At 47.6% G+C, this 15,430-nt stretch overlaps 1 long non-coding RNA gene across 4 annotated transcripts in view; it reads left to right on the top strand.

The window, feature by feature from the left end:
- The first annotated feature begins 8,339 nt into the window (after positions 1-8,339).
- Positions 8,340-15,430, top strand: part of LOC134928931 (uncharacterized) — a 210,253-nt gene continuing 203,162 nt past the window's right edge. For 3 of the 4 annotated variants that reach the window (XR_010178137.1, XR_010178135.1, XR_010178134.1), the window contains exon 1: positions 8,545-9,012. This is a non-coding gene — a long non-coding RNA (uncharacterized LOC134928931). Of the gene's footprint in view, positions 8,519-8,544; positions 9,013-15,430 lie in introns of those variants that run through there. The other variant, XR_010178136.1, reaches the window with a different exon arrangement.

Below are 15,430 nucleotides of genomic sequence, written 5' to 3'. Positions count from 1 at the left end.
CTGCTACATGGCATATTGCGGCAAGATGTATGAGGAAACATCGGTATCTATAAGAAGACAAGAGGAGAAGGGGGGAGGGGGGGGGGAGGTGAGGTGGATACATTTAGTAAATCATCATTTTTGTGGGTCTTTGCAAATATCCACACCTCAGCAATGAAATTCAGTCCCGAACTGTTAGAATTTACTAACACGCATTCTGGAAGGTGAAAAGTCAAACTTCTGGAGATATTAGGTATGCACAGTCCTAAACAGCAATAGGCCCTTGTCGGTATTAGGGTATTAATGTAAAATAACAGTGGAAGCACATGTGGCACTCAAAGCCCATGACTGTTAATGCATGCTAGCAGCTGTAGAACTATAAGAATCAGCATGCATAGGGGTGGCAGTGCTTACGGATGCTTTTAGTGTGACGTGTGTACCACAAGTGTTGGATCTTAGTACAGGTTGAGTATCCCATATCCAAATATTCAGAAATACAGACTTTTTTGAGTGAGAGTGAGATAGTGAAACCTTTATTTTCTGATGGCTCAAATTACACAAACTTTGTTTAATACACAAATTTATTAAAAATATTGTATTAAATGACCTTCAGGCTGTGTGTATAAGGTGTATATGAAACATAAATGAATTGTGTGAATGTATACACACTTTGTTTAATGCACCAAGTTATTAAAAATATTGGCTAAAATGACCTTCAGGCTGTGTGTATAAGGTGTATAGGAAACATGAATGCATTCTGTGCTTAGACTAAAGGGCCCTACACATTGGCCGATCCGCCGCCGAGCTGGTCGACGGCAGATATGGCCAACGGACGACCCGGCGGCGGAGGGGCAGTGACGGGGGAAGTGAAGTTTCTTCACCCCCCCCCCCCCGTCACCCGGCTGCATTGAAGTGCAGGCAAATATGGACGAGATCGTCCATATTGGCCTGCATGTACAGCCGACGGAGGACCAGCGATGAACGAGCGCGGGGCCGCGCATCGTTCATTGCTGGAGCCTCCACACTCAAAGATATGAACGGTATCTCGTTCATATCTTTGACTGAGTGATGTCGGCCAGTGTGTAGGGCCTATTAGGTCCCATCGCCATGATATCCCATTATGGTATGCAATTATTCCAAAATATGGAAAAATCCGATATCCAAAATACTTCTGGTCCCAAGCATTTTGGATAAGGGATACTCAACCTGTATAACAAATATAACTTTGTATAACAAATAATTCATATTGGCCTATTTTGTTGAGGATAAGAAATAGTGTTTAATATACAGTAAAAAACATTTTATAATAGATAAGTAATACTGCCACTTTAGTATATGAAGTAAATAATAGTACTCCCTTAGTATAATAAAATAATTATTGTGAGCCATTTGTATAATAAGTAATAGTGCCCCTTAGTATAATAAATATATAAGTCTGGGGCATTACCCAGGGTACACTCTGAGATGACATCAGGCCTTTCTAATTCAGATCTGATCGCAGCAGCAAAATTTTTCTCTATTGGGCAAAACCATGTGCAGTGCGGGAGGGGGGGGGGGGGGGGGGGGATATAACATGTGCAGAGAGTTAAGGGCCCCATACACTACTGTGACATGTCCATCTGACATGTCACAGGCGATCACCAAGGCAGCCTCCCGGGTGGCAGGATCGCTCAAGATATATTGTATGCTGTCCTTTTGCATACAATATATCTTGGGCGATCCCAGCCTGTGGGGTCAGACATATCACGAGTGCAGCACGTTCAATCTGGAGGATCTGATCTGATGCTCACGGGAACGTGCATCGGATTGGATCAGAAACACCTCCAAAATGCCCGATTTCACCTGATATATTGGGCCGAATGCCCGAAATCAGATGAAATCAGGCACTATCGTTCTATTGTATGGGGCCCTTTAGATTTGGGTGTGGTGTGTTCAAACTGAAATCTAAATAAAGCAGCCAGTATTTACAATGCAGAAACAAAACAACCCACCCAAAATAAGAATTTACTTACCGATAATTCTATTTCTCGGAGTCCGTAGTGGATGCTGGGGTTCCTGAAAGGACCATGGGGAATAGCGGGAATAGCGGCTCCGCAGGAGACAGGGCACAAAAAAGTAAAGCTTTACTAGGTCAGGTGGTGTGCACTGGCTCCTCCCCCCATGACCCTCCTCCAGACTCCAGTTAGGTACTGTGCCCGGACGAGCATACACAATAAGGGAGGCATTTTGAATCCCGGGTAAGACTCATACCAGCCACACCAATCACACCGTACAACTTGTGATCTAAACCCAGTTAACAGTATGACAACAGAAAGGGCCTCTTAAAGATGGCTCCTTAACAATAACCCGAATTAGTTAACAATAACTATGTACAAGTATTGCAGATAATCCGCACTTGGGATGGGCGCCCAGCATCCACTACGGACTCCGAGAAATAGAATTATCGGTAAGTAAATTCTTATTTTCTCTATCGTCCTAAGTGGATGCTGGGGTTCCTGAAAGGACCATGGGGATTATACCAAAGCTCCCAAACGGGCGGGAGAGTGCGGATGACTCTGCAGCACCGAATGAGAGAACTCCAGGTCCTCCTTTGCCAGGGTATCAAATTTGTAAAATTTTACAAACGTGTTCTCCCCCGACCACGTAGCTGCTCGGCAGAGTTGTAATGCCGAGACCCCTCGGGCAGCCGCCCAAGATGAGCCCACCTTCCTTGTGGAGTGGGCTTTTACAGTTTTAGGCTGTGGCAGGCCTGCCACAGAATGTGCAAGTTGAATTGTGTTACAAATCCAACGAGCAATCGACTGCTTAGAAGCAGGTGCGCCCAACTTGTTGGGTGCATACAATATAAACAGCGAGTCAGATTTTCTGACTCCAGCCGTCCTTGCAATGTATATTTTTAAGGCTCTGACAACGTCCAACAACTTGGAGTCCTCCAAGTCGCTAGTGGCCGCAGGCACCACAATAGGTTGGTTCAGATGAAATGCTGATACCACTTTAGGGAGAAAATGCGGACGAGTCCGCAGTTCTGCCCTATCCGAATGGAAGATTAGATAAGGACTTTTATAAGATAAAGCCGCCAATTCAGATACTCTCCTGGCAGAGGCCAGGGCTAGTAACATAGTCACTTTCAATGTGAGATATTTCAAATCCACCTTTTTCAATGGTTCAAACCAATGGGATTTGAGGAAATCTAAAACTACATTTAGATCCCACGGTGCCACCGGAGGCACCACAGGAGGCTGTATATGCAGTACTCCCTTGACAAAAGTCTGGACCTCAGGGACAGAGGCCAATTCTTTTTGGAAGAATATTGACAGGGCCGAAATTTGAACCTTAATGGATCCCAATTTGAGACCCATAGATAATCCTGATTGCAGGAAATGTAGGAAACGACCCAGTTGGAATTCCTCCGTCGGAACCCTCCGATCCTCGCACCACGCTACATATTTTCGCCAAATGCGGTGATAATGTTTCACGGTGACTTCCTTCCGTGCCTTAATCAAGGTAGGAATGACTTCTTCTGGAATGCCTTTCCCTTTTAGGATCTGGCGTTCAACCGCCATGCCGTCAAACGCAGCCGCGGTAAGTCTTGAAAAAGACAGGGACCCTGCTGTAGCAGGTCCCTTCTCAGAGGTAGAGGCCACGGTTCGTCCGTGAGCATCTCTTGAAGTTCCGGATACCAAGTCCTTCTCGGCCAATCCGGAACCACTAGTATTGTTCTTACTCTTCTTTGCCGTATGATCTTCAATACCTTTGGTATGAGCGGCAGAGGAGGAAACACATACACTGACTGGTACACCCAAGGAGTTACCAGTGCGTCCACAGCTATTGCCTGTGGATCTCTTGACCTGGCGCAATATTTGTCCAGTTTCTTGTTGAGGCGAGACGCCATCATGTCTACAATTGGTCTTTCCCAACGGTCTATTAACATGTTGAAGACTTCTGGATGTAGACCCCACTCTCCCGGATGAAGATCGTGTCTGCTGAGGAAGTCTGCTTCCCAGTTGTCCACGCCCGGGATGAACACTGCTGACAGTGCTATCACGTGATTCTCCGCCCAGCGAAGAATCTTGGCAGCTTCTGCCATTGCACTCCTGCTTCTTGTGCCGCCCTGCCTGTTTACATGGGCGACCGCCGTGATGTTGTCCGACTGAATCAACACCGGCTTTCCTTGCAGGAGAAGTTCCGCCTGGCTTAGAGCATTGTAGATTGCTCTTAGTTCCAGAATGTTTATGTGAAGAGACTTTTCCAGACTCGTCCATACTCCCTGGAAGTTTCTTCCTTGTGTGACTGCTCCCCAGCCTCTCAGGCTGGCGTCCGTGGTCACCAGGATCCAATCCTGAATGCCGAATCTGCGGCCTTCTAATAGGTGAGCCTTCTGCAACCACCACAGAAGTGACACCCTTGTCTTTGGTGACAGGGTTATTCGCAGGTGCATCTGCAGATGCGACCCTGACCATTTGTCCAACAGATCCCTTTGGAATATTCTTGCATGGAATCTGCCGAATGGAATTGCTTCGTAAGAAGCCACCATTTTTCCCAGGACTCTTGTGCATTGATGTACTGACACTTTTCCTGGTTTTAGGAGGTTCCTGACCAGATCGGATAACTCCTTGGCTTTTTCCTCTGGAAGGAAAACCTTTTTCTGAACCGTGTCCAGAATCATTCCTAGGAACAGCAGACGAGTTGTCGGGATTAAATGGGATTTTGGAATATTCAGAATCCACCCGTGTTGTCTTAGCACCTCTTGAGATAGTGCTAAAGCTGTCTCCAGCTGTTCTCTGGACCTTGCCCTTATTAGGAGATCGTCCAAGCATGGGATAACTAATACGCCTTTTCTTCGAAGAAGAATCATCATCTCGGCCATTACCTTGGTAAAGACCCGAGGCGCCGTGGACAATCCGAACGGCAGCGTCTGAAACTGATAGTGACAGTTTTGAACAATGAACCTGAGGTACCCCTGGTGTGCGGGGTAAATCGGAACGTGTAGATACGCATCCTTGATGTCCAAGGATACCATAAAGTCCCCTTCTTCCAGGTTCGCTATCACTGCTCTGAGTGACTCCATCTTGAACTTGAACTTTTTTATGTAGAGGTTCAAGGACTTCAGATTTAGAATAGGCCTTACCGAGCCATCCGGCTTCGGTACCACAAATAGAGTGGAATAATACCCCTTTCCTTGTTGTAATAGGGGTACTTTGACTATCACCTGCTGAGCGTACAGCTTGTGAATGGCTTCCAACACCCTCTCCCTTTCGGAAGAGACGGTTGGTAAGGCAGACTTCAGGAAACGATGAGGAGGATCCGTCTCTAATTCCAACCTGTACCCCTGAGATATTATCTGCAGGATCCAGGGGTCTACCTGCGAGTGAGCCCACTGCGCGCTGTAATTTTTGAGACGGCCCCCCACTGTCCCCGAGTCCGCTTGAGAGGCCCCAGCGTCATGCTGAGGTTTTTGCAGGAGCCGGGGAGGGCTTCTGTTCCTGGGAAGGAGCTGCCTGTTGGTGTCTCTTCCCTCTTCCTCTGCCTCGTGGCAGGTACGACAAGCCCTTTGCTCTCTTATTTTTGTAGGAGCGAAAAGGCTGCGGTTGAAAGGTCGGTGCCTTTCTCTGTTGGGGAGTGACTTGAGGTAAAAAAGTGGATTTCCCGGCAGTAGCCGTGGCCACCAAGTCTGATAGACCAACTCCAAATAACTCCTCCCCTTTATACGGCAAAACCTCCATGTGACGTTTTGAATCCGCATCGCCTGTCCACTGTCGTGTCCATAAGGCTCTTCTGGCTGAAATGGACATAGCACTCACCCGAGATGCCAGTGTGCAAATATCCCTCTGTGCATCACGCATATAGATAAATGCATCCTTTATTTGTTCTAACGACAGTAAAACATTGTCCCTATCTAGGGTATCAATATTTTCAATCAGGGATTCTGACCAAACTACTCCAGCACTGCACATCCAGGCAGTTGCTATAGCTGGTCGTAGTATAACACCTGCATGTGTGTATATATTCTTTTGAATAACTTCCATCTTTCTATCTGATGGATCCTTAAGTGCGGCCGTCTCAGGAGAGGGTAACGCCACTTGTTTGGATAAGCGTGTGAGCGCCTTGTCCACCTTAGGGGGTGTTTCCCAGCGCGCCCTAACCTCTGGCGGGAAAGGGTATAATGCCAATAACTTTTTTGAAATTATCAACTTTTTATCAGGAGCAACCCACGCTTCATCACACACGTCATTTAATTCTTCTGATTCAGGAAAAACTGTTTGTAGTTTTTTCACACTATACATAATACCCTGTTTTACGGTATCTGTAGTATCAGCTAAATGTAACGTCTCCTTCATTGCCAAAATCATATAACGTGTGGCCCTACTGGAAAATACGTTTGAATTTCTACCGTCGTCACTGGAATCAGTGCCCGTGTCTGGGTCTGTGTCGACCGACTGAGGCAAAGGGCGTTTTACAGCCCCTGACGGTGTTTGAGGCGCCTGGACAGGCATTAATTGATTGTCCGGCCGCCTCATGTCCTCAACTGACTGTTTAAGGGAAGATAAACCATCACGTAATTCCACAAATAAAGGCATCCATTCTGGTGTCGACCCCCTGGGGGGTGACATCTGCATATTTGGCAATTGCTCCGCCTCCACACCAATATCGTCCTCATACATGTCGACACCACGTACCGACACACACCGCAAACTCACAGGGAATGCTCTAATGAAGACAGGACCCACTAGCCCTTTTGGGGAGACAGAGGGAGAGTCTGCCAGCACACACCACAAAGCGCTATATATACAAGGGATATCCTTATATTAAGTGCTCCCTTATAGCTGCTTTAATATATATATATATAGCCATTAATGTGCCCCCCCTCTCTGTTTTACCCTGTTTCTGTAGTGCAGTGCAGGGGAGAGACCTGGGAGCCGTTCTGACCAGCGGAGCTGTGACAGAAAATGGCGCCGTGTGCTGAGGAGATAGGCCCCGCCCCTTTTTCGGCGGGTTCTTCTCCCGCTATTTTTCCAGTCAGGCAGGGGTTAAATATCTCCATATAGCCCCTATGGGCTATATGTGAGGTATTTTTAGCCTTGTATAAGGTTTATATTTGCCTCTCAGAGCGCCCCCCCCCAGCGCTCTGCACCCTCAGTGACTGCCCAGTGAAGTGTGCTGAGAGGAAAATGGCGCACAGCTGCAGTGCTGTGCGCTACCTTATGAAGACTGAGGAGTCTTCAGCCGCCGGTTTCCGGACCTCTTCACGCTTCAGCATCTGCAAGGGGGTCGGCGGCGCGGCTCCGGGACCGGACTCCACGGCTGGGCCTGTGTTCGATCCCTCTGGAGCTAATGGTGTCCAGTAGCCAAGCAGCAAATCCACTCTGCATGCAGGTGAGTTTACTACTTTCCCCCTAAGTCCCACGTTGCAGTGATCCTGTTGCCAGCAGGACTCACTGTAAAGAAAAAAACCTAAACTAAACTTTCTCTAAGCAGCTCTTTAGGAGAGCCACCTAGATTGCACCCTTCTCGTTCGGGCACAAAATCTAACTGGAGTCTGGAGGAGGGTCATGGGGGGAGGAGCCAGTGCACACCACCTGACCTAGTAAAGCTTTACTTTTTTGTGCCCTGTCTCCTGCGGAGCCGCTATTCCCGCTATTCCCCATGGTCCTTTCAGGAACCCCAGCATCCACTTAGGACGATAGAGAAATCTAATTCTCTCTGCACATGTTATATCTGCCCCCCCTGTACTGCACATGGGTCTGCCCATTAGAGAAAGATTTTGCTTTTGCGATCAGGTCTGAATTAGGCCCTGAATTGGAACGACATATCAAGCATATTGTTTACTGTGTATGCCCGATATGTGGGTGCCAACTGTCGCTAGCGACGACGCCCAGTCGGCCTTGTCGCACGGCCAACCGGGCGATAATGATAGCAACATGGGGTATGCTAATAAATGACAGAACAGTGATTGTTCCATCCTTAATTAGATCGTTCTGGTGTGTACCACAGTAACAATATGCTGGTCACCATATTGTCCCAGTACATAATGTCTTAGTGTGTAGCCAGCTTTAAAATGAGAAATACATTTTTTGTTCTGCTTTATTACTAAAACTGCACTTTTGCAAACCACAGATGCCTAAATTTACACAGTTTGTAACTATTGAATTATTTGTAAATGCACTGTAAAAGTACGCAATTTTATATCTCAGAATAAATTTCTCCGTTTCCAAAATGACTCCCAAAAAACATACTTTGGCTGTTATTCATAATTTAAAGTTTGTTTACAATAGGATTACCATGGCAACCACAGCCATTAGCCATTTGAACACAAAGCCCCGCCCCCTCTGCCATAACTGCCATCTAAGATGCTGTGTAACTGTCAGGCGCAGACTGCCGCCTGCATTCTTTTGGGGAGAAGCAGAAACCAATGGTTGTTGTTTTTTTTCTCTTTTTTTTAGCAAAAAGATGTTTTTCTACAGTGGCTGCCATATAGCTGTTCCCCAACAGAGCAATTTTACAGATGGAAAACCGAGTTATCGGAAGGTATACTGAAAAGGTACAAATTTTACAGTATGGGGGGAAATCAACTAGACCCGGTAAATTACCAGGTGTGAAAAAAGGTGTTAGCCTTGGGGTTTAAGTCACAGAGCTATTCAATTAGAGCTGTTGTTTCTCACAGAAATTATTCTATATATTATTATTTTTTTTTGGGGGGGGGGTGTTACTTTGACTGTTATTCATAATTTACAGTTTGTTTACACTATGATTACCATGGCAACCTCAGCCATAAGCCATTTGTACACAAAGCCCCGCCCCCTCTGCCATAACTGCCAACAGAGATGCTGTGTAACTGTCAGGCGCAGACTGTCGCTTACACTCTCTTGGGGACAAGGGTCATTTTGGGGTTGTTGTTTTTTTAGCAAAAATATGTTTTTCTACAGTGGCTGCCATATTGCTGTTCCCCAACAGTGCAATATTACAGAAGAAAAACAGAGTTATCGGAAGGTATACTGGAACGAAGACAATCAGCTTCTGCTTTATATTAAAAAGGTACAAAACTTTAAAGTGTGGGGGGAATTCAACTAGACCTGGTAAATTACTGGTGTGAAAAAAGGTTGTAGCCTTGGCCTTTAATGCCCAGAGATATTCAGTTAGAGCTCCTGTTTCTCGCCCAATAAATGACCCTGTCAACGGCCATTAACACACAGAATATGGGATACGTTTCTGGCCCTGTGTGTTAACCATGGTTCACACTCCAGATAACAGGCTATTTTTCGGGGACTTCATTTTGGGTCTGTTCAGACCTGAAAATAAATCCCCCGCTAAGTGCGGGGAGTAACTGAATAGCCCCGGGGGATCAATTAGCCCATGTTAAATTACTATGGCTAAATTAACTTTTCCCCCTATGTTTTACACAGGCTCTTAAAATCAGTGTGATGGGTAAATTTACTTTTGTTTTGTCAAAAAAGGGATCAATGTAAAAATACATGTAACTCATGATACACAGAAACAGTATCTCTTGTGTCTGCATAATACAATGCGTGAATGAAAGAAATCAGCAATTAGAGCCTACTCTCCTGAAATATTTGGGAGACATTTTGGGGAGCTGGATTTACCTACTTTCCCGTGTGGGCACTCTGGGGTCTCAACGATGTAAATTAGAGAGTACAGTATCATTAACAGCCTCGTCCACTGCTGCAAATTAAGGCCCCACAAATTCCTCGCAAAATCCTCCCCTCATCAATAATGAACCCTTATTTAAAAATATACTTTAGTTTCATAATAGCAATGGCATTCAATTTAATAAATTCCATTAACAACCTCATCCCCGTTATTAATTCCTACGCACAATCAAATATTTATATTCATTAATTCCATATTCTCTCTCTCAAACTCCATTAAAAGCATTAACCCTTTCACCCACCATAGTCAAACTCAACTATACTACACATTGGATGTCATTCAGACCTGATCACATGCTAGGATTTTTTAGCTGCGCTGCGATCATGTCAGAACTGCGCATGTGTATGCACCGCAATGCGCAGGCGTGTCATATGGGTACAAAGCGGATCGTTGCTGGGCGATGGATTGTATGAAAAATCCATTCGCACAGACGACCGCAAGGAGATTGACAGGAAGAAGGCGTTTGTGGGTGTCAACTGACCGTTTTCTGGGAGTGTTTGGAAAAATGCAGGCATGTCCAAGCGTTTGCAGGGCGGGTGTCTGACGTCAATTCTGGCCCCGGACAGGCTGAAGTGATCGCAGCGGCTGAGTAAGTCCTGGGCAACTCAGAAACTGCACAAAACTGGCAATGTGTACAGATTAGTCCTCTTATATCCTTGCTGAGGTAACGCTAAACAGCCCTTTAAGTCACGCCATAACGTGTCAGTATGCGGTAGCACTAAGCGTCTGTTTTTTGTGATTTTTTTCTACAAAAATGCATATTAGATACAATGCAATGAAAGAGGACGCAGAAGTTGCTTGTGCATCCTATGCATTACATTGTGTCTAAGATGTATTTTCATGGGAAAAATAAAGAGAAAAAAGACGCTTTGCTCTACAGAGTCACATGGCACTCACGCATTATGTGTAACGTGACTTATAGTGCTCAGAGCACCCAATGTTTTACATCAGCAAATAGGAACCCGCCCAATGTGTGTTTGTGTATTCTATCTATCTATCTATCTATCTATCTATCTATCTATCTATCTATCTATCTATCTATCTATCTATCTATCGTATCATTCTCTACCTATAATTTCTGCATATATCTACATATCTATAAGTATACAACCACCAAAGAGTTTGCAATCATCATGAGATAATACCATCAAGGATCTTTATAATTGAGATTTACATTTTTGTTTTAGTAACATAGGGCCTGATTCCTGTTTGCAAATAAAGTAAAAACAATAAGAAATTGGGTAAAACCATATTGCACTGCAGGTGGGGCAAATGTAACATGTGCAAAGAGTTTGTGGTGCATAATCAAGTGAGCATGAGGTTTGTCAACAAAAAAACCTCAGGGACCTTGCGCCCAATTTTGGATTACAGAGTGTATGAATGCACCAGATATTCACGTATACCAGGGGTGGGGAACCTTTTTTCTACCAAGGGCCATTTGGATATTTATAAAATCCTTCGGGGGTCATACAAAAATTATCAATTTAAAAATTAGCCTGCCCCCAGTCTCTTGTTATGCCCGATTAGATTTGCCCCCAGTCAGTTGTTATGCCCCATTAGATTTGCCCCCAGTCACTTGTTTTGACCCATTAGATATGCCCCATCAGTTGTTATGCCCCATTAGATATGCCCCCTATAGTTATGCCCCATTAAATATGTCCCCTAGTAGCGCCGCTTACACACACGCACATTAAAAGGAAAAAAAAACAGAATGCTCACCAGCCCTGCTCCTGTTTCCGGACGGCTGCCCTCCCTCTCCTCGGAACTATGGGAGAGATGTCATGACGTCCCTCCCATAGCACCACACAGCCACACATGTACACTACCTGAGCCTGAAGCTGGAGCTCAGGAGTGAGCTCCTGCCTCCGGCTGCTGCTGAGTCGGGCGCCCACTGGTGGTAAAATCTCAGCGGGCGCTCGGCATCTCCTGTCGTTTAGGTGAGCCTGGGCGGGCCAGATCAAGTGGCTTTGAGGGCCTTATACGGCCCTCGGGCCTGAGGTTCCCCACCCCTGACGTATACAATAAAAAAATAATAATAACACAGTTATGCCTTTTTTTCGCATTGAAAATACTGTGGTGAGAAAAAAATAAAAACAATAATAACCACACACACACACACACATACTTGTTTTTCTATCCTCATCGGGACATATGTCTGGAACCTTCCTCATGGGGACCTATTCAGGAATACCAGCCTAATGAGGACACCCACATAACTGATTTATTTTCGGGTTTAATTAGAGATAGAGGAAACGTGTATTCAGCAGCAGATACATTTTATTCAGGAAAGGTTCTTTCTCATTTCAGCAGTAATTCGGTTCTTAATGTAAAACTTAACCGAGAGCCAGTTCCGAGCCTTCAGCGCTTGTCGTTCTGCCCTTAGGCACGCATCACAGTCATTCTTGCCCGGCACCTTGAATGAGCGAATGAACCGAATCATGCGACGTTCAACAGCTTTCACTTCTGCTGGGGTCCACGGATTGCGCTTGGTACCCCTTCTGTCACCTGTGCGGGAGAAGAAAGGTCAGTCACCACGCAACGCCACCACCAGTCATGGACGCATCTCAAATGGAATGGACAGTCACACCCACCTTTAGCTGCACCTCCATCCACCGCCGACACCACGCTGCCAGCTTCTTTTCCCATGTGCCCCATGGGAACCTCAGTATCCTGACTCTCTGGCTCATCCCCAGAGTCATCGCTCACCACCTGGATCGGCTCTGTGGATAGAGAAGGACAGGGAAACCGATCACACCAGCCCACTTAGACAGTCAGTCCCTGGAGCCACACTGTCAAGTGATACCTACCGTTTGGATCAATGGAGATCTCTTCCAGATTGTGGCCCCGGAATTCAGCCATTCTCCCTTGCTCGAGAGCCAGAAACAGCTTGCTCAACTTGGCCAGTTGAAGGGTACCCTCCGGGAGGCGGTAATAATGCCGGTGCACCCGAATATCATGTCCAAGGAAATCAGCAAGCTGATCCATCTCTGTATCGCTCAGGTTGAGGACTCTGGAAAGTGTAGCCACATGCTTCCGTAGGCGGGTGGAAGATAATGCTTCGGGGTGCTTGGCCCCACACTCCCGGGCGTAGAGACGTATGCAGTCGGATCCCCTATAATGGGACATGGCTGTTGGCCTAGCAAACATGTAGATATTGTGTGGGGTCACACCACATTCTGTCCGCTTCTCTATGAGGAGCTCCATCGCTTTCTGCATGCTTGGGGATAGCAGGACAGGGACTTTCCTGCCTCTTTTCCCAGGAATCTCAATACGGGAGAAGTGACGACAGAGTGCCTTCTCCAGCTCTGACAGGGCCTGGGCCACATCACCCTGCAAATCGGCTGTGTGCCGTAAATCGAAGGAGGAGAGCAGCATCTTGGAAACCTCACCTTCTCTCCTGCGGTTGAAGAGAATCAGCTGCGTGAGGGTAACTTTGGCCAACATGGACCACTGCTGTTTGGAAGGGTGGGCGGACAACTCATCGATGTACTCTCGCTGACGGTCAAGGAGGTACAGGTTCAAGCGCTTAACATCATCAGTGAAGGGCAGAAGCAGCGGTGCATTCCATTTTATCTCTCGAAGTGTCTTCAGGGCAGCAGTGGAGATTAGCTCGCTCCACCTCGCCTCATAAATTTTCCGAAAGTTTCGGGCACGCTCCTCTGTCAGGGCACTGCCCTCCATCAGTGCCTGACACTCCACCATAGCTGAAATCTTCTGCAAGCTGTGTCCCACCTTCAGAGCCAACGAGGGTATTTTATATGTATTGGTGCGGTCATCGTGACCGGCCAGGCTCCTCACAGCATGCACCACTTGCAGGAAATTCTGTGGGCAAATGAAATCTTCCATACACCGCAACGGTGTGACCTTCATCGCCTTCAGCAGAAGCCGCCCCACCTCTCTGAGCTTCTGACGGATGTAATCATGCTTGCTGACATCAGACCCCAGACGGTTATAGAGGTGCTGACCGAACTGCATAATCCAGCGGTCCCCTTTGATTACCGGTACCACATCATCATAATTCATTTCGCTCAGCAACTTCCAGAGGCCAGTGCCAACATCTTTCGGGAGCGGTGTGGCGTAAGTGAAGAGACCCTGCACCCTGGTTCTTCCAGGTTTGGGGCTGACACTTTTGCGGAGCGGGCACCTCTTCACATGGCGCCACAGGTGCTTCCTGGAGAATAGCCCTTTACATTTTACACAGTGCATGAAATCTTGGGGAGCCGTTGCTTCTTTCGGCTGCTTGCACGGTAGGAGGACTCCGCTGCCCTCGCGGAGAACCCCGACATTATGGGCAAAGTTTCCCCGGGTGCGAATCAGGTCTAGCTGCACTGTCCTTTCCCTGGAGCGCTTCGGAAAGCTGAGTGCCCTTGCAACCTCATGCTCATTGTGGTGGACAGCTTGAACATGTCTCGCAATTTTTGAGAATGGCCTCTCGCACCACAGGCAGAAATTTTTCTTGTTACATGCAATCGAACCATCTGCTTTTCGGGTAAGTACCTGGACCGACACTGCGCGGGCCGGATGGAGACTTGGTTCGGCCTCCGCGGAGCAAGCCCCGGACACTTCCAGAACCTTCCTGCCGTGAAAAGACGTCTCCTCCCCTCCACTATCATCCGAGCTGCTCAACTCTGACGAGTCGGGGAGATAGTCTTCGTCACTGCCGTCGGTTCCGTACATTGCCTCACTGCGACCAGCAGACCCAGCACTTCCGGAGTTTGTGGCGCACACACCGTACCAAGCCCGCGCTTTCTGTCTGACCACGCCCACCGTGAATACAGGGTTCTGGGAATCGAGGGCCCAGGCCCCGGCACGTGCTTCCTATTACACATCCGGAGAGGTGGTTCTTACTAGAGTCACGTGTCGGGCGGCGCGCGCGACACTTTTGCGCCACATGCTCCGATTTTCCCCAGGCTCCTGGAAGCCTGTCCCGGCCCGAGAGGTGCCAGTCTCCACTCATCGGCAAGACTTCCACAAATCGTAGTACCGGATTCAGCCCACCAGGGGGCGCTGCGATGGGCAAGGAAGGAAATATCAGACCCGGTTTTCGGGCTCCGCGATTTTTCCGATGAATGCCCTTCTCACCCGAGCTCCGCGGACTTGGGCAACCTTCCCTCTGGATTGAACTGATCTCAGACCCGGTTTTCGGGCTCCGCGATTTTTCCGACGAATGCCCTTCTCACCCGAGCTCCGCGGACTTGGGCAACCTTCCCTCTGGATTGAACTAATCTCAGACCCGGTTTTCGGGCTCCGCGATTTTTCCGACGAATGCCCTTCTCATCCGAGCTCCGCGGACTTGGGCAACCTTCCCTCTGGATTGAACTGATCTCAGACCCGGTTTTCGGGCTCCGCGATTTTTCCGACGAATGCCCTTCTCACCCGAGCTCCGCGGACTTGGGCAACCTTCCCTCTGGATTGAACTGATCTCAGACCCGGTTTTTGGGCTCCGCGATTTTTCCGACGAATGCCCTTCTCACCCGAGCTCCGCGGACTTGGGCAACCTTCCCTCTGGATTGAACTGATCTCAGACCCGGTTTTTGGGCTCCGCGATTTTTCCGACGAATGCCCTTCTCACCCGAGCTCCGCGGACTTGGCCGAAATAATATAAATAATATATAAGCCCGGCAAATGTAAGCGGGACGCGGGTCCGCGCGCGCAGCGCCCCCTGCTGGCCGCGTTGAAAAAAAAAAAATAATAATAATCCACCGTTGTGAATTTGCGATGTGTCCGCCTGGCGACACGGAGGGCTCTTGGAAAGAGACGGGCTATCCAAAAATGGAAAGGGAAG

This window comes from Pseudophryne corroboree, chromosome 5 (assembly GCF_028390025.1).
Source record: "Pseudophryne corroboree isolate aPseCor3 chromosome 5, aPseCor3.hap2, whole genome shotgun sequence".
NCBI lineage: Eukaryota > Metazoa > Chordata > Amphibia > Anura > Myobatrachidae > Pseudophryne > Pseudophryne corroboree.
This window is presented reverse-complemented; position numbering and strand designations above follow the sequence as displayed.